Genomic DNA, 22,253 nt, shown 5'->3' with positions numbered 1-22,253 from the left:
GGGGAGAATGATGATGTTTTAATTCCTGAAGGTTGGGTGAACCTTTGGCAATAAAGCACGTGAGGGCTGAAGCACGGTAGTTTGGTTAACTATTACACTGAGGGTTGTATTCCCATCACAAAAAAGGAAAGTTGCACACCTAATTGATGCATATAGCATCACTTTACAAGCGCATATTACAACATAAATGTAGTATTCCCTCACTTATGATTTTCTTCATATATGGACATTTACATGGAACAAAAAATTGAACACAGTATGAGTAAAATGTGGGGTTCGCAGTGAGAGAAAGGTTAATAAAATCAAACTTGGTATCAGAGAGGGAGACCCATTATGCTTCCAGTCGATGCTCTTTGGATCCTTGCTTGTCTCCTAGAATATGTCCCTCAACCTTTATGGTCACCAAGAAATCTTGGGGTGATGTTTCCTGAGTTGTGTGTCTTGTGACTCCTGCTTCATTTGCAAATTATGCTGCATACACCTTTGAAGTCCCTGTGCTGTGCCACAGCCTCTGGCCCTAAGGTCCATGTCCACTGTAGCCAGAGGCTTCGGAGAGTGAACTGATCCTTGGAGTCCTAGACCTCTCTGCTCCTTTCTCTTTTCTGGGCTGGATTCTGGGTTGCAAGTTCTCTAGGAAGCTTCCCATGAATCCACTTTCATTTTCCCCAAGTTATTTCAAATCCATCTTTTGGTCAGCAGCGTGTGGCTGGCTCCTGCACCATGCCGAGTACAAGGCTTCCCTCCAGGAGCTTGGACTTTCTCTAAGATGAGCATTGAGAAACAAGAGCAAGACCTTCTCTAGGATTCCTTCAGAACGCATCAATTGCTTTGAATCCTCTTCTGGGGTTTTTAACCCTCAACGTTGAGAAGCTAGACCACTCACGTGTCATGCCTTGTCCTCTAAATTCCTCCTTCGACCCTTCTTCTACTTCCCCTTCACTGAGGGCACATCTTCCTTTTTTCCTAATCTGCCCTCATGGGCCCGTCCTAACATGGTAAAGGCTGTGGGACCAAAACGCAAATTACAGAGAAGGAAGAAATATGTTGAAAAATATTCCAAGAATTCTAGGGACATTATTCAAATATACTTAAATATCATTGAATTCCTCCTAAAACTATTCATTATAAGGCTATTTCTGTGTTTTGCCAAAGCAAAAAAAATAAAAGTAAAATCAGCCACCCAAATGGTTTACTGCTGATATACTAAGGACCCAGTTGGTGCTAATCCCTTATTTCTGTGGCCTCATCCACACGAGTCTCTACTTTCTGCCTGGCAGCTCTCATCGGTCAGATTAGTGGTGGGAAATGATGACTTTTCTGTTCTGTGCGTGATAATCTTTAATACGTGGACCAGTTCGGCATTTTAACAGTGTGGTGCACTGTTGAGAGATGAAGGTGGGTATAGTGACAGATTCTGATCTTTCATCTTTAATCTGCTGGCATTATTATGAAATTTAAGGGTAAATTTATGCTGGATTAAAATCTGATTCCTTATAATTGATTGTATTAGAAGGAATTGTTTGATCTCACTGAATCTCAATTTCTTCATTTGTGTAATAGTGTTGATAACATCTACCATTCAAGATTGGCATGAGGCGGGAATATATACATGTTTATATGTGTGTATGTATTTTTACCTGGAATATAGTATCTATATTGATATATATAAATACACACACACATATATATTAGAATATAGTACATAGAATATAGTATATATAGGTATACATTTATATACAGTATAAATAGGTATATATTTAGTATATATAGGTATATATTTATATATATTTATTATATAGTTAATATTTAATATATGGTATACAGTACTTATATATATTTAGTATATGGTATATATTATTTAGTATATAGTATTTATATATATTTGGTATACAGTATATAGGTAGATATTTAGTATATATAGGTATAAATTTATATATATATATTTTATATATTTATTATATCAATATATATGGTCTAAAACATAGCCGGGATACAATGGAAAGTTACTCAAAGCTATTAGCTGAAACCTACCAGCAGAAGGGAGGAGGGTAAGGGACAAAGCAGGGAAGGAAGGGAAGGAATATGTTTTGTTTTATGGAACCAAGAGTTCCCTGATAGCCCCTTACACGAGTCAGTTTGAGCCAGACTGGAGTTGAGGACCTGTGCGGAAAACCCCCTGAACTGAACTTTGGCTCATTATAACAGTAAGATCTCCTCCTGTGGGCAGAATTTTCCCCTAATTTTTGAACACACGACCTATGCACTACCAATGTTGACATTTGCACAAGTGCAATTGAATCAGACGTGCCTGTACCAGCTCCCTGTCCCCGCCCCCACCGCTAGGCCACCGAATAGAAGCTGCCTGTACGAACCCCACAGGGAGACGGTGCTTTGAGAACTATCTCCCTGTCTCGTTATTTGTAATAAGTAAACAAAAGTTCCTTGCTTTGAGGGACACCTGGGTGGCTCCGTCGGTTAAACATCTGACTCTTGATTTTGGCTCAGGTCATGATCTCAGGGTCACAATGGAGCCCTGCATCGGGCTCTGTGCTCAGCATATGGTCTGCTTGTGAATCTCTCCCTCGCTCTCCCTCTGTTCCTCCCCCCCTTGAGCATGCACAGTCTCTCTCTCTCTTTCTAAAATAAATAAATAAAATCTTCAAAAAAAAGTTGTTTGCTTTCAACATTTCCTTGGGTTGTGTTCAATTTGATGCCCCGCATTTGGTGAACCCCTTGAGTTCAGTTATAGTAAGTGCTCAATTAATTAATGAGAGCCTCTACAAAGAGCTTTTATGATTCCTAAGATAACTGATCACAAAAGGCTCATTTTCTATTTATCATTTTGTAAGTCAGGATGGTTGCAGACGGAACCAACAGGCAAAGCACAGGACCGTCCAAGGAACACTGTTTGTAATGTGTTGGGTGTACCATGATCATGTTAGATGCAGTGCAGCCCCCTTCTTGTCTCGCTAATATTAAATCACACTCAGAGAGTGAGTCGAGTTCAGCTCACAGGTAAGTTTCTGAAATAATTGCTTTTTATATTCTCAGTTGAATGAGAAATCATTTTGTATAATCAAATAAGACTTTGATAGTAGTCCGCATCAACCTTAGCCTTGGTTATGCTCTTAAAACCCTGTCACATACTTTCAGGGGGACAGAGCCCTAGGGGATCTGTTTGCACAGTCCTTTTAAATTCTAATAAGTTTCTCTGAAGCACATTTCAAAATACCGGTAGTCCCTCCCCACTGCTTCAGCTCTGGCTCAGAGGCAAGTCTCCTCTTTCATCTTCAAACAACTTCAAAGTTTATTTTTGAAATAAGGGCTTCTTTTCCCATGGAATTCAAAGAGCTTTTTCAGCCTTCTGTGAGGTAAGGAGTGCATGGCTTTCAGGAATGCATTTTAAAAGCTGCTGATGTCTTCTTAGTGCCTCCCTGATAGGCCTTGCTGACCTTCAAAAGCATTCAATTTTCTTTACCTTTGTTTTTTTGGCTGGCTTTGTTGGACGTGCAGGGAAGGTGCTTGGCGCCTAAGAGGCTGGCTTGTCTGAAATGACAAACTACCTAAGAAATGCTGCCTTTTTTCCCTCTACCTATGGATTACTGGGAGATTTTTAAATTAACTTAAGGAAGGAAGGAAGTGGGGGGGGGGGGAGAAAGGAGAAAGGAAAAAGGAAGGGAGGGAAAGAAGGAGGGGAGGAAGGAAGGAAGGAAGGAAGGGAGGAAGGGAGGAAGGGAGGAAGGAAGGAAGGGAGGAAGGAAGGAAGGGAGGAAGGAAGGAAGGGAGGAAGGAAGGAGGGGGAGGGAAGAAAGGAGGGAAGGAAGGAAGGAAGGAAGGAAGGAAGGAAGGAAGGAAGGAAGGAAGGAAAGGAGGAGGGAAAGAGGAAGGGAGGGAGGAAAAAAGGACGGAGGGAAGATAGGAAAGAATGAAAGAAGGAAAGGAAGGAAGAAAGAAAAAGAAGGAAGAACTTTTGACTTGCACACCTCGTTTTGTTTTCCCTTGGCTGGTAACAATCAGAAGGTTTTCCTTTGGCAGCTGAGCTCTTCCCTCTCTCTTTGAATTCAAACCCTCTGGAGAGGACTTTGTCTGCTGGGAGGGGGTCAGGTGCTCCGCTCTGACCACGCCCCTCCGCTGTACTGCACGCAGGTCCTGGGCTGGGCTGGGCGGGGCGGGCGGCTGCGGCCAGTAATCCCGTGGCTCCTGGCGCCGCGTCCCCCTGAAGGTAAGTCTTCTGCAACTACTGTAACTCTGGCAAGGACGTTTGAAGCTCTGGAGAGATGTGATTCATTGTCGGCATTGTCATGGAGGGTGATGAAGGAGAAGAGAGGTTAGAGATTTCTTGTGGGGGGTTTTCATACTGTGCAGAATATTTTTGTCTCCACAATCTCTGTCTTTTGCTGAAAACCTTGGGCCAGGAGTAACTGAATCTAGAGTGCCCCACCTCCCATTTTTGTGTGGCTTGTTTCTGTGTGTTTTTAGGGGGCTTATTGTCACGCCCCACACGATGTATTGTTTGCTATTTTTTATGAACGTGTTTTCTCTCTCCAAATGGGTCTTGAGGACTTTCAAGGCAGGGCTGTCTTTAATGACCTGTCGTGTTCCTTCCATTTCCCTTTGCAGTGATCTCTACCTAGTAAGTGCTTGAAAATAATTAATGATATATTATATCATACATATAATATATATGATATATATATTATATATTATGATATGTTATATCATAATATATAATATATATATTTTTTTCTTTCTTTCTTAAATCAGGATGGATTGTAGATTTGTCGTGAAATTCTGTTCCCAGAGAAAATCTGTGAAAAGCAATGAGTCCCCCCACCCCCTTCCTTTTTGTGAGATGGTGAAATACTTTTTCCAAATGTTTAGTTTTGCTTGGGACCTATCTTTGGAAAGGAAAAGTATGAGAAGTCACTGAAAGCTCTTTCAAATAAAGGCAACATATTGCAAAATATAGAGATGAATCCCTTCATCTTTCTCCCTTATTTTGTTAAAATAGCCCAGATCTCACAATACCTACTATGAGACCTTCTGGAATCAATTCTAAGTATAGTTAGAGTATTATCAGTCCGGTATTCAATTCATTAGTTCTCGTCTATTCAAATCTGGGTTATTGGAAAATGGACCGATGCCTAATTTTCCCATGTACATGTAGAATGTTAGCATTGAAAGGAGTTTTAGAAGTCCTATAGTTTAATTCCAGCATTTCCAGGTGGAAGAACACAAAACGGTTGAGAGAGTTGCCCATGATCATACATCACACAGAAAGGAGAGAGGGAGGGAAGGAAAGAAAGGAAAAGAGGCAATTTATTTAAAAATTGCCCTTCATTGTCATTTTTACAAAACAGACTTCTTTGGCCAATTACCCTGACTTTACCCCTAGGGAGATGATTTTGTATTTCGCTCTTCTTATAAACTCACAGTGTTTGATGGATAGACTTTTGTTTTGGTAGGCCAGATTGGATTTATTTATTTATTTTTTTTTTAAAGATTTTATTTATTTATTTGACAGAGATAGAGACAGCCAGTGAGAGAGGGAACACAAGCAGGGGGAGTGGGAGAGGAAGAAGCAGGCTCACAGCGGAGGAGCCTGATGTGGGGCTCGATCCCAGAACGCCGGGATCACGCCCTGAGCCGAAGGCAGACGCTTAACCGCTGTGCCACCCAGGCGCCCTGCCAGATTGGATTTAGGTCAGGCTTTGAAGAAGGATGCAATTTCGTGAGAAATAACCAAGATGCCTTTCTTTCCCTATAACATGACCTAATGTTTCTAGGAACTGACTAGATCTCCCAATCGCCCTAAACCTGTGTTCCATGCAAACTTGTGAACTCAAGTCTATACCCACACTCAAACTTTCACTGTATTCTGGTCTATACTTGTGTATATTCTACTGTATTTATCCTGATCTTCCAGGACATTCAGTTTCTTTTACCTGAACTCTTATAAACTCTTTGGTATAGAGATATGTATAAGACATGGTGATTAAAGTTTTAAATAAATGAACTGCCTTGATAAGTTTGAATCTGTAATGGAGATTTCAAATCAGAAGCAACCAAAGGGATGATTCTTTTTTTTAAAAGATTTTATTTATTTATTTGACAGAGAGATAGAGAGAGAGCACAAGTAGGGAGCAGGCAGAGGGAGAGGGAGAAGCAGGCTCTCCACTGAGCAGGGAGCCTGACGCAGGGCTCGATTCCAGGTTGCTGGGATCATGACCTGAGCCAAAGGCAGCTGCTTAACTGACTGAGCCACCCAGGTGCCCCACAAAGGGATGATTGTGAATGGAAGTATTGCAACAATGTGCTGGGCCTTCAGAAGACCAGCGTTCTCTGTAGCCCTTAAAAAATAATATCTGTTTTACCCAATTCTGGCTCACCTCTCTTTCCATGATAATCTACAACCTGTATTTCAAGGACCTATCACCCGCAAGCCTTGCCATCATTTCTGGCTGACCTGTGAAGCTGATAGATAATTCTGAACGCACTCCAAGAAATGCCCCCAGCTCAGGGGACCAGTCCATCTACATCACCACTAGCCTCCCAACCCCCAGACGACACCACAGGAGACCACACTGAGGAAGACACAGGAGGAGGGAGAGCAGGCAATGTGAGCAAACTGCCCAGGATCATACTTTAGGTACCATAGTTCCAATTGACTACCATCCAGGTGGCAGGATCTCTGACCCAAGAACAGAACCTGCAAGAAAGAAGCCAAAGGAGTCAAGAGTTCTTCTGCAGAAGACCAAAAGAGACATCAGCCCAGATTTTCCAAGGTGATCCGTGCCAGATTTTCAAATTAAAAAAAAATTCAGTTAGTATCTCTGTTCCAAGGGACTTTTTAAATTATTTCTGGATGAAGAAACCATTAACATCATTGTGAATGAAATCAATACGGTACTCAAAAAAAGCTATACCTGAGGCTTGCTTCAAGAAACTGAAGTTTTGATTTTGGGTGTTTTGATTTTGAATAGATATCTTCTATAGCTGAAGAAGAGTTTGTTTTGAGACAATTCTCTGGGTATACATCACAGCCTAGTCACAAATGCCATTGGAGAGACAGGTTTGAAATGATCTTTGCCATCTCCACTTTGCTGATAACCATCTTGAGGAAATGAATAAATTTATAAGAATTGAACCTTTCGTTACAAGAATGAGTAAAAATCACATGCACCCCTAGAAGAATCCTGCACTTTGGACAGGTCCATGAGTGTTTTAGGCATCAATGATTCAAGCATTCCCTGCAGAGAAAGCCAATTTAATTTGGTTATAAAATTTGGTGTAGGGTAACTAAACTTGGCTACTTGGTTTGGTTTGAATCCTACCAGGCTGTCACTAGTTCCTATAAATAAGGATCTTGGGTTTTGGGGGAGTCTGATGATGAAATTTGCTAATACTCTTCAGGAATAAAGTCAATACTCCTTATCATTTATGTTTTGTTGTTGCCTCCACCAGTAGAAAGCTGATGGCAGCTTGAAAGAAGAGAAGAATCAAAGCAACAGGAATGATTCATGAAAATAAGACTGAATAGTATCGTCTCAAAAATAGCACAGAAATCAAAAACAGGAAGAGAGAGGTGTTTAAATCCCAAGTGGATGAGTAAGAATACATAGTAATGTGCCACTAGCATGGCAATGACATCATTAACATCTGCTCCAAAGGTATGGGCATTGATCCTCTGAAAAAGGCCAAACACTATTCAGCAGCCAAAAAGAAGATTCAGGTCAATCATCTAGCAGTAATGAGTGTATTCAAAGAGAACACTGAAAGTATGAAATGGATGTATCAAAATATCTCTAAGTATAGGGTTAAGGTTTCAGGCAAGACATGGTACTGCAGCTTGATCAGTTACATCATCAGTGTGACTCTCGCCGATAACGGCAACTGCACAGACTGTGTCAATGAGACCTGGATAGATCTGGCTCTCCTAGAGATGTTGCATGTTTCTATTTGTGATACAAAATGGAGCCACTAAGACAAGGGAGCAGAGGGAGGTATGTCCAAATAGAAGTTGAGATCAGATATAATACGACATCTCACTGGATAAGTCATCAAGACGAAAAAACATGGTATGCCCTCAGTCAGGTGCACTCCTACACTAGGTGTGAAAAATGTCAGATAGGTGTATACATACAAAATGTTTCCAAGCATATCACAAAAGTAGTGTCTGAGATGATGCCAGTAACTCACATGCTGGAATTCCTGAGCATTCCATTAATATTATCATTTATTTCATTATCATGTGTTTCCCAGCAAAATACCAGCTTTTGGTTCGGCTCTAGTGGACTGAGTTTGTTTATAAAAAGTCAAACTCCTTTCTTTTTCTTTACCTCCAAATAAAGCAACCCCAAATCCCTGTGATCTGTTTATTTTAAATCTCAGGAAATCCTCATGCCTTCTGTGGATGAAAAACTCTCCATGCACATTTTCACATTTCTGAAAAGCCTGGCTTTTCTGAATAAAGAATACTTGTAACCTAAGTTAAAGGATTTGAATGGTAAACATGCCTCAGACGTTAGGACTTAAGGCACTTAACTACCCCAGAGCCTTTTGCTTACATTCCAAGTGTTACACAGCAGGGGGACCTTGCCTTTTCCCTGCAAAGGATTCCTGAGTAAAAAGATGTCTCTTTCTCTCTCCCACCATCCCCAACCCTTCTCTCTATTTCTCTCTCTCTCTCTCCCTCCACCCAAGGAAAAGGAACAGATTTGGACCCATGTAAGCTCCGTGTCTCCTACTTTTGTGGTTAGCAGTGTGGTGTCAACCTTCACTACACACACAGGTAGCGTCAAGCCCTCAGCGTATTGTCCCGTGGGGAACGGGAGCTCAGGAAGCAGTTCGCTAAGGTGCTCTGACTCAGAGGCCTGGTGCTTCTTCTTCTATACATGTGTGACCAGCACACTAACTGTTAGCTAGCGGGTGGGTGTCAGACATGGTATGTCAGACCCTTCACAGTTTTGAACTTCACATTTCCTTTAATGGTTTTATGTGTGTCACCAGCCTTGAACCACACTTTAACCTTAAAAGTGACTGAGAGGGGAGTAGAACCTTGTGAAATTAAGAAAGTTAGTAACTTTTTAAAAAAGATTTTATTTATTTGAGAGAGAGGGAGAGAGCACAAGGAGGGGGTACAGTAGAGGCAGAAAAGGAGACTCCCTGCTCAGCAGAGAGCCTAATGTGGGGGCTTAATCCCTGGACCCTGCGGTCATGACCTGAGCCAAAGGCAGACACCTAAATGACTGAGCCACCCAGGTGCCCTGAATGTTGGTAGATTTTAGAGCTTAATGTTCCTTACGTCAGTTCTCTTAATCGACTTTGTCAAATGACAGGTCAAGAATGGTGACCAAGAATATTGAAATGACCTCCTGGAATAAGTAATCATCAGGGTAATAAAATCTTGGTGAAAGAAACTTAGCTGGAAACCACTACTGAGACTCAGCTCCTTTCTTAACCCCCACATCCCAGCCAATTCTGTACGCTATTATGTCTCAAGTCTTTCTCAGCAAGGCTGCAGCTTGCAATAAAATTTCAGTTCCGATTCCAGTTAAGAAATGTATGCATATGGTCTTGTTGTTTGATTAATGTTTTGTTTTGGTTTTTTTCTCCACCTCTCCCTGCTTATAGTCTTCCACTTCCAGCGACAGCACTGTTGATGCTTGGAGATTGTACTGTTAGCCCATCTGTGGCCAGGCCACAGCAACTTTGACAATATATCTAGGTCTTAATCCAGGTGGGATTTTCTAATAATATTTTTTGAGTGAGTAAAGGGTGGTAGAAATTCTGAATTGGAGACAGAATTATCACAGAATGATAGACCCCCTAGATAGAAGGAATCTGAGCCCATTCTCCCAGGAACACATTAGGATAATTTCTTTTTATGAGGTAAATGAATGAGTCCTTCCCTTCCCTTCCCTTCCCTGCCCTGCCCTGCCCTGCCCTGCCCTTCCCTTCTGTTCCCTTTTCTTTTCTTCTTCTTCTTCTTCTTCTTCTTCTTCTTCTTCTTCTTCTTCTTCTTCTCTTTTCTTTCCTTCCTTCCTTCCTTTCCTTTCCCTCCCTCCTTCCTTCCTTCCTTCCTTCCTTCCTTCCTTCCTTCCTTCCTTCCTTCTTTTTCCAGAATGCACATCAAAGATACAAAACACAAAATTTTGGGGGTAGAAAAATTCTGGTTAGACCAAAGTGGCTGAGAAAGGTACAATGGACATCTCGGGATTGAAAACACAGTGTAAGGGGCACTACCAGAGGAAACAAGATAAAAAAAAAAAATCAGCAGAAAATGCAGCTTTATTAAAACCTTATTACATGTCTACTAAATATTAGGCACTACACAAGACACCAGATATTGATAGGTAAATAATTAGACAGGCAGGGTCAAGTCTTTTTAGTTTTTTTTAATTTTTATTGAGATACAATTCACGATAACATTCATTGTTTTAAAAGGTAAAATTTAATGATTTTCTATGTATTAACAAGATTGGGTAACCATTAGCACTACGTAATTCCAGAACATTTTATCACCCCAAAAAGAAACTTCATATCCATGTGCGAGTACCATTTCTTTCTACTTCTACCACCAGGCTCTGGCAACCACTAATCTATTTTTAGTCTTTATAAAGTTGCTTATTCTAGACATGTCATGGAGGTGGAATCATACCACTTGTGGCTTTATTTTTCCCTAGCTTTTTCCATTCACCATAATACTTTCAATGTTCATTCAGGTAGTAGCATGAATTAGTACCTCATTCCTTTATATAGCTTAATAATCCCTTGTATGGATATGTTACATCTTATTTATGCATTCACCAATGGATGGAATCTTCGGATTGTTTTTACTTTTTGGATATTATGAATAATACTGCTATGAACATCCTTGTGTAAGTTTTTGTCTGAATAGTTTTAGTTCTCTTGGGTATATAACTAGTGGTAGAATTGTTCCTGTTGTCATATTGTAACTCTATGTTTAACATTTTGAGGAACTACCAAACTGTTTGTCAGAATGATTGCCATTTACATTCCCAACGGCAGCGTCCAAGAGTTCTGATTTCTACACAGTCTAGCCAACAGTGAGATATCAAGTGGGATCTCGTTATTGTTTTGATTTGCGTTTCCCTGATGTCTAATGATATTGAACATCTTTTCATGTGCTTATTGGCCAGTTGCACCTCATCTTTGCAGAAATGTTTATTCAAATCATTGCGCATTTTTCAATGGGGTTAGTGCCCATTTATAGTTGAGTTGTAAGAGTTCTTTGTATATTCTTGATATTGGCCTTTATCAGATTATGATTTATGAATATTTTCCCCCACTCTGTCGGTTGTCTTTTCATTTTCTTGAGAGTGTTCTTTGAAGCATAAAAGTTTTTGATTTTAATAAAGTCCAATTTATCTATTTTTCTTTGGTTGCTTGAGCTTTAGGTATCGTATTGAAGAAACCACTGATTAATCCAAGATCTCATAAATTTACCTTGCAGGGTCATCAGGGGGCCCGAGTATAAGAGCATAGAGAAAAATAGCACAAAGATCTATGAACTGTGCAGTTTCAACATACTCTACCAGCCTCTCTAATCTTTGAACAGCCTCTAAAATGATGGTGCCTTTTTTTAACCAAATCACTATGAGCCAAACTATGTTTAATTGCACATATAAATAAAGAGAATGAGATGAAGAAAGGGACTGTTTTAGGAAGTATAGACCCTCCAAGCGTCTCACTGCTAATATGCATCACTTCTACATAATTGCCAAAATTTGCTTTTAGACTAAAATCCTTACAGCCATACAAGGAAAGGCAGTGCCCTCAGTATTGGTAAGTCTAGGTTGTTGACTTGGAAAGACCTTATCTTGAACGCTGGGACCGCGGGCACAGGAATGTTTGATTGGAAAGTGACCTGATAGTATTTCTCGCTCAACCTTTTCTTTTTTCAGTGATAGTTTTCAGGCAGCAAGTCAAAATGCAGGAGAGAGATGAATTCCTTCATATAAACAAGCGGCTGTAGTGAAATCTGAACTTTGGTTTGTATCTTGGAAGAGCATCAACCTTTCTTTTTTCCAGATAGCTGGCAGTCTGATGGGGTGAAGTAGAATGCTAGAAAAGAAGAGGCAGTGCATGATTGGTCTGGATTTTTTTTTTTACAGATAAACATATGCTTTACTTTAACTTTCTGTGGTGAAAGAATATAGGTCCAGAAAATATGGGATCACCTGGGCCAGTTGTAAATGATGTATGAAATGAAAACTGCTCAGGGGCATGGCTCTGCAAACACTGTCATGCTAGGCCATTCAGAGCTGTACTAAGCTTAAACAAAGCAGAAAGATCTAGGATTTTCAAGGCCGAAAGGACTGTTTGCAAGTAGACATGTGGATGTCAATGTGCACATGTAAACACGCACAAAATAAAAAGCTTCTTGAAAATTATTTTTTAAATTTTCATTCACATAAACAATTATAGGAATATATTTTCTTCCAGAATATTTTTTCCACATTTATCATCAGTTACTAAGAACATAGGGAAAATATTTGAAGTTTCAAAGACCTAAAATATAGTTTTGATATGTTGATTGACAAAGGAAACTAAAACTAAAACAGAAATTAAGCAAAAAGGTGCAATTACATAATGTGATTAAATTAGTTGACAAGAAAAAAGTGTTCATGCAGCCAAACACAAGGCTTAACTCCGTACGAAGCTCCTAAAAGCTTCCAGGTCACTTATCATATGGCCTTCTTGGCTCTGCACATGAGGCTGGTCACAGAGCGTGCTGCGTGAGAGTAGGAACAGGTCGACAGAAGCCTGACAGTCTCTGAGGTACGCCCATTCCTAACTTTGAAGCTAACTTCCAATCATGCCTTCCATCTAGGAGCTGAATTCTCCCAGTGGAATGTCAATCTCAGTTGCAAATCGCACTAGGTCGAGCGTCTCTGGGGCAAAATTCTGCCATACCTCAAAGTGTTGTGCCCTTCTCTAGAGAGCCCAGGAGCCATTTCCTTTGTATATGATGGCCCCTTGAACTGTATGATTTGAACAATGAATTCCCTGCATGGAACACTGTCTCCAACTCTCATCAATTCCTGCTTTACCCATAAAACTCAGTGATAGATAGTATGGCTCAGCAAATATTTTATCTACAGCTCCCCATTTCTCAGCCTCTGTTACAGTTAGGAGAGGAACACATGACTAGTTCTGGTCATTGGACAGTGAGAATAAGCATTTAAAACGGGTACACCCCCTCTGTGCTTTCTCTTCCCTGGACACCGAAAGCCCTATGTTCCAGGCAATGTAGCCCCATGATGGTAGACTTGACATGCAGATTCCACACCATAATTCCGTGTGGAATAGCCCTCAGCCCACATTAGGTGGATAATGTGAGTGTGAAATCAACTTTGTCAAGTCAGTCCCTTGAGATCTGGGGGTTAATGTGTGAATAGCCCACCTGCCTATTAAAATCTGAATAGCAATTTTCAAATGCTTTGCAAACAAATATATACATTTGAAATACCATTTTGAATGTGGGGAAAGCACATCCGCCTGTCATTTATCTCAGTAATTGCATCTTTTCATAAAGGAGGTAGCCCGGTGAAATACTGTGACTTTGTTAAATTAGTGTTTGCTAAGTAGAGCTCCAGGGTGTCAGACGGTGAGCCATGGTTCAGCAGAAGACCACAAGGGAATCGAAGTGAAGAGGTGTATTACTCGCAGTCCAATTACTTCCTGCAAGAAGGACAGCATGTCTTGAGGAGGGAGATCGGGACAGAGCCCAGGGCACATGTCTTTATTAGGATCCATGGGTGGAGTGCTTTGAGGTTCCAACCCTAAGGCCAGATTGATCAATCCCAAACAAAAAGAGTGAGTTTTAATAATCCTCTTGATTATGGTAACTATATCACAGTGTGTATGTTACATATCAAACCATCACACTGTACACTTGAAATATACACAATTTTATTTGTCAGTTGTTCCCCTAAGCTGGAAAAAAAGGAAAATGTTATGAAACTATCTTCACTCGCGCCACCACTGTTGCAGTTTGAAATCCTAGTATCTTTTGCTTTATTCATATTATTCCCTTGGCCTGAAATTGTCTTTTTCTCCTTTTTGAAATACTACTTATGAAGCAAGAACCAATTTAATATCATGTCCTTTTTTGAAAGCTTTCATAATTCCAGCTTTGTATCCAGCCAGACTTTCATATTTTCTTCTCTATGTTATAGTTGAACTATAGTCCAATCAGCAGTGTGTATGTGCTGTCGCCTGCTATCGTTAGTGGTGTTCATGTCTATTTGCCTTGTGATGCACAAGAAACTTTGTGTTATTGAGGAACTGTTATCTATTATTTAGCTTAATATAATTCTGTAGGGGCAGGAGAATGTGTATGTGTGTAAGTTAATTTTAATTTAAACCCAGGGGCTGTCACTTAATATTTGAAGTATCCTATTCAACAATTCACCTTCCTAAGACACCTATGGAAAATGTTTCAAGTCATTGTCTAAATTTGCACAAGAAGGTACAAAATTTGCATAATTTGGGTTTAGAATTAAATTTTCTTTTTGAAACGACAAATACTGAAGACACAAGTTTGGTTAGAGATTTAGACAAACTTTTCTGTTCTTCAGTGCAAATGAGATACAGGGTCTGGTTAGCTTACAAACTTCATACCTTGGAGCAGCACCATAAATGCAGATCTCCACTTGAAAATGTACCACTTCATTTAATGGAAAATTCTGAACCTGATTTATCTAGAAAGTTGACTGGTTCTTCCATCAGAATATCATTGCATTTGAATTGGAGTGAATTTTTCATGCAAGTACTTGTCATTAAATGAAAAAGAAAATGAGCAGGAATTGCACAAAACTTAGATTCCAAAAGGAGCCAGTTTTGTGCATGATGATGATAAATGATTATCTGTGTAACAAAATGTGGATCAAGCATTGCATTCACTTGAACATCCTACCTGGTCAAAAGACATGTAGCTTCCTCCTTACTCTCCAAATCAGAGACTATCCATGTCACATAACAGGACTTACTGATTTTGACCAGCCAAACTAGCTTAGCTCAGTTTACAACGGGAAACTAGACATATATATTTTTTCTTTTTAACCATGGAAAGAACACAGCAGGAGACTTACCCTCTTAACAAACTTGTAAGCATGCAATGCAGTGTAGTTAACTAAAGGCGCAATGTTGCACAGCAGATCTCCAGAACTTACTCACTTTGCATACCTGAAACTTTATATCTTTTGAATAGCAACCCGCATTTCCCCCTTCCCTCAGCCCCTGGTAACTACCATTCTACTCTCCCATCCTATGAGTTTGACCATTTCAGATACCTCATATACTATCAGTTCTTCTGTATCTGACTACTTCACTTAATATCAGGTCCTACAGATTCATCCATGTTGTTGTATATAACTGGTGTCCCTTCTGTTTTCAAGGCTGAATAATATCCCATTGTACATATGTACCACATTTCCCACACACACTTTTATTGAGAAATAATTGACATGCATTATTGTACAAGTTTGAAGCATACATATAGTGTGATTGCTTGATTTACATATATTGTGAAATTATCATGGTAGGTTCAGCTAACTTCCATCATTTCGTATAGATATGATAAAAAGAACAGAAGAAAAGAAAAAAACATCAGCCTTGCGATGAGAACTTTTAGGATTTAGTCCTAACAAATTTAGTCTTAGTCTTTTCTACATATCATCCAGTGGTGTTAACTGTAGCCACATTGCACATTACATCCCGAGTACTTAGATAGCATACAACTGGAGATTTGCAGCTTATGACCACCCTCTGCTCCAACTACTCTTTCCCCAGCTCCCACCTCTGATAAGCACAAGTCTGACCTTTTTCTATGAGCATGGTGGGATTTTTGTTTTGTTTTGTTTAGATTCCACATATAAGTGAGATTATATTTGTCTTTTTCTGTCTGACTTACTTCACTTACCTAATGTCCTCAAGGTCCATCCATGGAGTCACAAGCAGTAAGGTTTCCTCATTTTTTATGGCTGAATAATATTCCATTATATATTATTATATTATAAATAACATTATATATTGCATATATTATATGTAATAGATATGTTATCTATATGTATAGATATACATATTATCTTATCATTCTTATACACATACAACTTTATTCATCAACTGATGGGTACTTAGGTTGTTTTCATGTCTTGGCTATTATAAATAATGTTGCCATAAACATCGGGAGCAGATATCTTTTAGAGTTCCTGTTTTTGTTCCTTTTGGATATATTTCCAGAAGTAGAATTGCTGGATTACATGGTAGTTCTACTTTTAACTTTTTGAGGAACCTCCATCTTGTTTTCCACAGTGGCTGCACCAGTTTGCATTCCCACCAACGATGCACAAGGTTCCAGTTTCTTCACATCCATACAGGCATTTGGTATCTCTTGTCTTTTTGATGATAGACTTTTTAGCAAGCATGAGATGACATCTCATTGTGTTTTAATTTGCATTTCCCTAGTGACTAGTGATGTTGAGCATCTTTTCATGAACCTCTGGGACTTTCATATATCTTCTTTGGAAAAATGTCTACTGAGCTCCTTCTCCCATTTTTAATTGTTATTTATTTGGTTTTTGCTATCAAGTTGCATGAGTTATTTATATATTTTGGATATTAACCATTTATTAGATATATGGTTTGTGAATATTTTTTCCAGTCTGTAGGTTATCTTTTCACTTTGTTGATTGTTTCCTTTCTTTTGGTGATGGTTTCTTTTTAGTTTGATGTAGTCCCACTTGTTTATTTTTTATTTTATTGCTTGTGCGTTAGGTATTATATCCAAAAATTCATTACTAAGACCTATGTCAAGAAGATTTGTTCCCCTGTTTTCTTCTAGGAGGTTCATAGTTTGTTTGTTTTTAAGATTTTATTTATTTATTTGAGAGAGAGAGAGAGTGAGAGACAACACAAGTATAGTGAAGGACAGAGGGAGAAGCAGACACCCCGCTGAACAAGGAGCCCAATGTTGGACTCGATCCCGGGACTCCAGGATCATGACTTGAGCCAAAGGCAGACACTTAAGTGGCTGAGCCACCCAGGCACCCAAGGTTCATAGTTCTTAGAAATAAATCTTAAACAAATATGATATCACATGACCCTGTTCCTGTACACATATTCTTCCCTCTGCCAGGCCTGTCCTAACATCCTTTGTTCTGTTTGCTACTGGGGACAACATTCATGTGTTACCAACTGTGAGATGACATTCCTGACTCCATTTACATTCCAGCCTCTTCTATCTGCTCCTGTATCACTGCACACATTTGCATCATTGAACTCACCACCCTCTATTAAAATTCTCATTTATTCTTTTCAATCACCCACTGAGTTTATTTAATGGAAGAACTGTGTCTTTTTCATAACTCAACCGCAGGACCTCATCAGTACCTGATACACATTGGATATTTAGCAAACACTCATTGGCAATTAGATGATGCAATTTTTTTTCCAAATTAAAAACAAACAAACAAACAACTATGGAGAATAAAGACCATTCCACGTAATGTACATGTTCAACATACACTATTTTTTATAGCTTCCATTCTCCAATGTGTATAACTCATCTGTTTTCTTAAACTATTTTTCCGGCTAATCTCTTCAAAGTTATAAATTGTGTTTTGTAAATAATCAGCTTCAATTTCATGGTTTTACCTGATATAATTAAATTGAAAAGGTTTCACTTCAGTGACACTAATTTTCTGGTCCTGCTTTGTCCATTGATAAGAATCAGTTCGAGAAATACCCCACATTGCTACAGGAAGTGGTAATTTGCCACATCCATCATTTTCTGTCTCCTGTGGAGCACAGTTGCCAGGCTTTCTGAATTAAGATGATGAAATTGAAGGCAACTGTAATTACAATAGTTTTATCTCTTCCTCCATCATTCTTCATCTACATTGTTCCATTGAACTATATGAGAAAAGGAAAGCCTACTTATCTTCTTGTGTTATTATTTGCCATCAAATTGATTCATTATGTTTCTCCTTTGTTCCTAATTATAGTTATCCACCTTCCCCATCTGCAAAAGTAGAAACAATATGTCTTTGGCTCCTTGACATCTTTTATTTCCATGCAGTGTAAAGCTGTGTATGGCATGCAGGTTATCAATCAATGGGTAATGAGTGAGCACCTACAAAACGCAGAACATACTGGAGAATTTGATAACAGGAAAACGAGAGAGCTGAGATCAGGGAGGTTAAAGTCCAGTTGGGATAATGAAGCATGTGTTAAAAACAAATTAAATAAATAAATAAACAAACAAACTAGACACGTTGTGGAGATAAAATCTGAAGAACAAGTTTTTAAGAAAGACTTCTTCTCAGGATCCAAGGAGGTTTCAGGGGGAGAAAGGAATTTCAGGTAATGGTAATTGGATGAACAGGTGTTTACTGGCCCAGTGCAGAGGATTGCAGGCAGAGGTGAAGGAATGTCATGAAGAAGAGGGGAATGTTAGGAATGAGGAAGGCATATACTGAGAGGAGTGAAAAAGCTGGCTTTCTAGAATAAAGGGTTTGTGTAGATGCATGGTAAGAGATGGGGTTGTGTAAGTTTGGCTTGTGGCCAGCTGCAGAGTATTGTGAGGCTGGAAACACTGGTGGCTTTTGAATAGGGAATTGACTGGAGGAAAAGGATGTTTGAAGCAAAAGACAGTGTTCTCCTTAGCCTCACTCAGTTTTCTAAAGTTCTCTTCTAATGTTATCAACATTATTGAACTACAGTTTACGTAAAATTAACTGCAAATCTAACGCATACAGTTACTGAGTTTTGGCCAGTGTATACACTGTGTACTCACACAGCAATCAAGATATGTAATATTTCCAGTAACCCCAAATTCCTCGCACGCCTCTTTTTAATCAACCTCTACTTCTCACCTCTATGGCTTAATTTGCATTTTCTGTTTTCCAAGTTGTTTACTTCGAATTTTTCTCGGAGAAGTCCTGAGGAATATTTGACTGTTTTTACTTTTAACAAGAACAAAAACAAATAAAATTTCATCTCCTAATATCAAGGGATGGCAGTATGTGTAGGTGGACTGTGACTGGTAACATAATGCAATGTTAGAGATCATATTGAATAATTCACCATAAAATGAAATCCTGGTTAAATTGGCTTATGTCTTTCTTTTATTTAGGTATTAATAGAAGGTAATAATGTGGAAAATGTGGCTAGTAAATGAGCAAGAGAGTTGGAAACTGAAACACTGCTATCTTTTATGGACATTGAATTAAACCTTCATTTCAAATTTTCCATTTTCTTCATATTTTTGTACCAAAGTGTTTATTTTACATTTCAAATATTTTCATAATTCATTTAAAATCTTTGCAGAGTTTATGCACTGAACTTATAGAATATCTAGCATTTTTTAAATTTTTAGACATTTGAAAACAGATTCTTACTAGATAACTTAATTCTTTCAATTCTTCTTAATCTAGTTAATGCCCTTATAATATATACATGGGAATTCTTTCTACTCCATTTTAAGGAAACAACTTTTTTTTTAGATTTCCGTTCATTTTTAGAATTAGAAAAAAACTGAAGTACTTCATTTTCCAGTACAACAAAATTTCTATCATTAGTGACTGGAGGAAAAAGAAGAGTAAGATACAGCCATAATAATGAAACTCATCTCAAAAAACTTTTTCACATCTTAAAAAAAAATTAATGGTAGGGTATAACATCAAAATTATTCAAAGTATAAATTTAAAAAGATAAAGCAAAGCAAAATTAGCTCATTGTCCATATATTGACCAATTCATTCAACAAATATTTATTAACAGTCTACAAAGTACCTGGCAATAATGTGTAGCAGGGGATAGAGTAGAGAACAAGAACAAAATGGACCCAACCATCACCCTCATGAAAGGTACATTCTTATGTGGAAAAATGAATAAGAAGAAATTAGGGAAATATGTGCTACAGCTGGTTGGCAAGAATGGGCATCAAGAAGAGAGAGCAAGTATAAAGAGGGATTGAGGTTACAGTTTTTGAGGAATGATCACAGAAAAAGTATTTTGATGGTGATATTTAGGAAAAGACCTGAAGAAGGTGAGTCAAGCTGATACCTGGGGGAAGATCATTCCAGAAGTCAATGCACTGAGTGAGAATTTGCTCAGTTTGTTTAAGAATGACTAAGGATGCCAATGAGGCTTGATGACTGTACTGTTATGTCACACTTAACCTCAAAATGACATATAAATCTTACATTTTGGATCCATTTCCTTAAGTCTTTATTTTGCCCCCATTTATAACTCTAGGTCTCTTTGTTTTTATCAATCGCCTAATTTCTTCTCTCATTATTAACAAGTCTTCAAAAACATTTCAGTCAACACAATATACACTATTTTGGGTATGTCATGGTTTACTTAACCATTACTCTTGGTACACATTTATTTATCATTGTAAACCAGTATAAGTATTACTGCAAGGAGCTGCCTTACATAAAGATTTTTGTTAATATTTCTGATTATTTCCTTAGCCACAGTGGCCAATGAGTGGTAGGGGACTAAGGATTGAGAATGATTTCCCATGAGCATGTATCCCCATTTCCTCCTGGAAATACTAGGGTATGTATAGAAAGAAAGTAGAGGTATCCATCCATAGGTTAATTTTCCCTCGAGAGAGAAATATCACACTATATCCTTACTGAAAGCAAATTGGCATTTAAGAAATCAGAAATTGGGGTGCTGTGTGGCTTAGTCAGTTAAGTGTCTGCCTTTGGCTCAGGTCATGACCCTGGAGTCCTGGGATCAAGCCTCACATCGGGCTCCCTGCTCAGCAGAGAGCCTGCTTCTCCCTCTGCCCCCACCCTGCTTGTGCTCTCTCTCTCTTTCTCTCTCTCAGATAAATAAAATCTTACCAAAAAAAAAGAAATCAGAATTTGAGCAAATGTATTCTTGGATTATAGAGGCCAAAAATCATGTCACTAACTTAAAATACAAACAGCAAATAAAATACATCCATGAGTTTTTGTCTAGTCAAGTGAAGAACAAGTAAATACCTAATTGTGGGCTATAAATTTCATTTAGTGTATTATGAAAGGATAAAAAAGAAAGGAAGAAAGAGAGCGAGAGAGTGAGAGAGGGAGGGAGGGAAGCAGGAAAGAAGGGAAAGAAGGAAGGGAAAAAAGAAAAGAGGGAGGAAGGGAATATCAGACTTTAAAGCCAATTTTAGGGAATGAGTGTCTAAAATCCTACCAGCTCACCTTCACCAAAGCCCAGATACTCAAACTCCCACCATGGCCCTATTGGTAAGATATAGAGAAAATGGAAAAGTTGAAACCTATGATAATCACCAGAGACCATTGGATATAGGAAGACGGGCAATAAACCATAAATAGCAATTGTTTGAGGTCTGGACAGAGATGGTCCATAACTCAGCTCTCTCCATCTCGGAGGATGCAGTCATATACAATTATACAGTAGAGCTCAGTGTTGCCTTTAAACCCCGTTCTCCAACCTGTAGTTAAGAACTACGGAAGGAGGTGCTCCTTGGTGAACACCCAAAGTTACAGAGCTGCCTTACTCAGATGGACTCATAAATTGCTGTAGCAATGGTTGCAAGATAGGAACTCACACCTTTGGATAGGCTCCTAACAGCCTGAGTTTCTCCTGAATTTTTAGAAGGTAGTGACTATCATGGCCACAGCCAAAGATCTTAAGATCTCTTAAACGGACTATTAGCTCTAAAGGCAAGCACATTTAATTTCTTGCTTTTCAATAAAATCATGGTAATGAATCTCTCATTTTACTGGTTTCAATGAAACTGATGTCCTTTTTTTTTTTCTTTAAAAATAATGCAGGGAAACCATGACCCAAATTCAAAAACATTGATGAATACAGAGAGAAAGACAGCTGGATGGGAAAGTAATAGTGTTCTAAACAGCAAGGTTTTATTGGATGATAAGGAGAGCAACCCATAACGTAGTTGGCTGGTGTACAACCTGGATCCGTCTTTCTGGGATATTAGCATAAACCTTAATTGGGAAAGATACTTTTACCTAAAGGGCTTGTAAAAATGGATGAAGGTCTTAAAAAGCATCTGGTGACTAAGCTCCTCAGAACTGCTGATGTACTTTTCTTCATCTTAGAGCACAGCCTAGACACAATACAAAAACACCTCAACAGCACTTTCTAAAATATTTGCTTTGTAAGTTCTGGTGAAGAAAAACTTCGTGTAGTAGAGTGAGAGAGTCAGGGAAATCAGAGTATGAATTCCATTTCTCT

The sequence above is a fragment of the Ursus arctos genome, unplaced genomic scaffold, assembly GCF_023065955.2.
Source record: "Ursus arctos isolate Adak ecotype North America unplaced genomic scaffold, UrsArc2.0 scaffold_1, whole genome shotgun sequence".
In the NCBI taxonomy this organism is placed as follows: domain Eukaryota; kingdom Metazoa; phylum Chordata; class Mammalia; order Carnivora; family Ursidae; genus Ursus; species Ursus arctos.
This window is presented reverse-complemented; position numbering follows the sequence as displayed.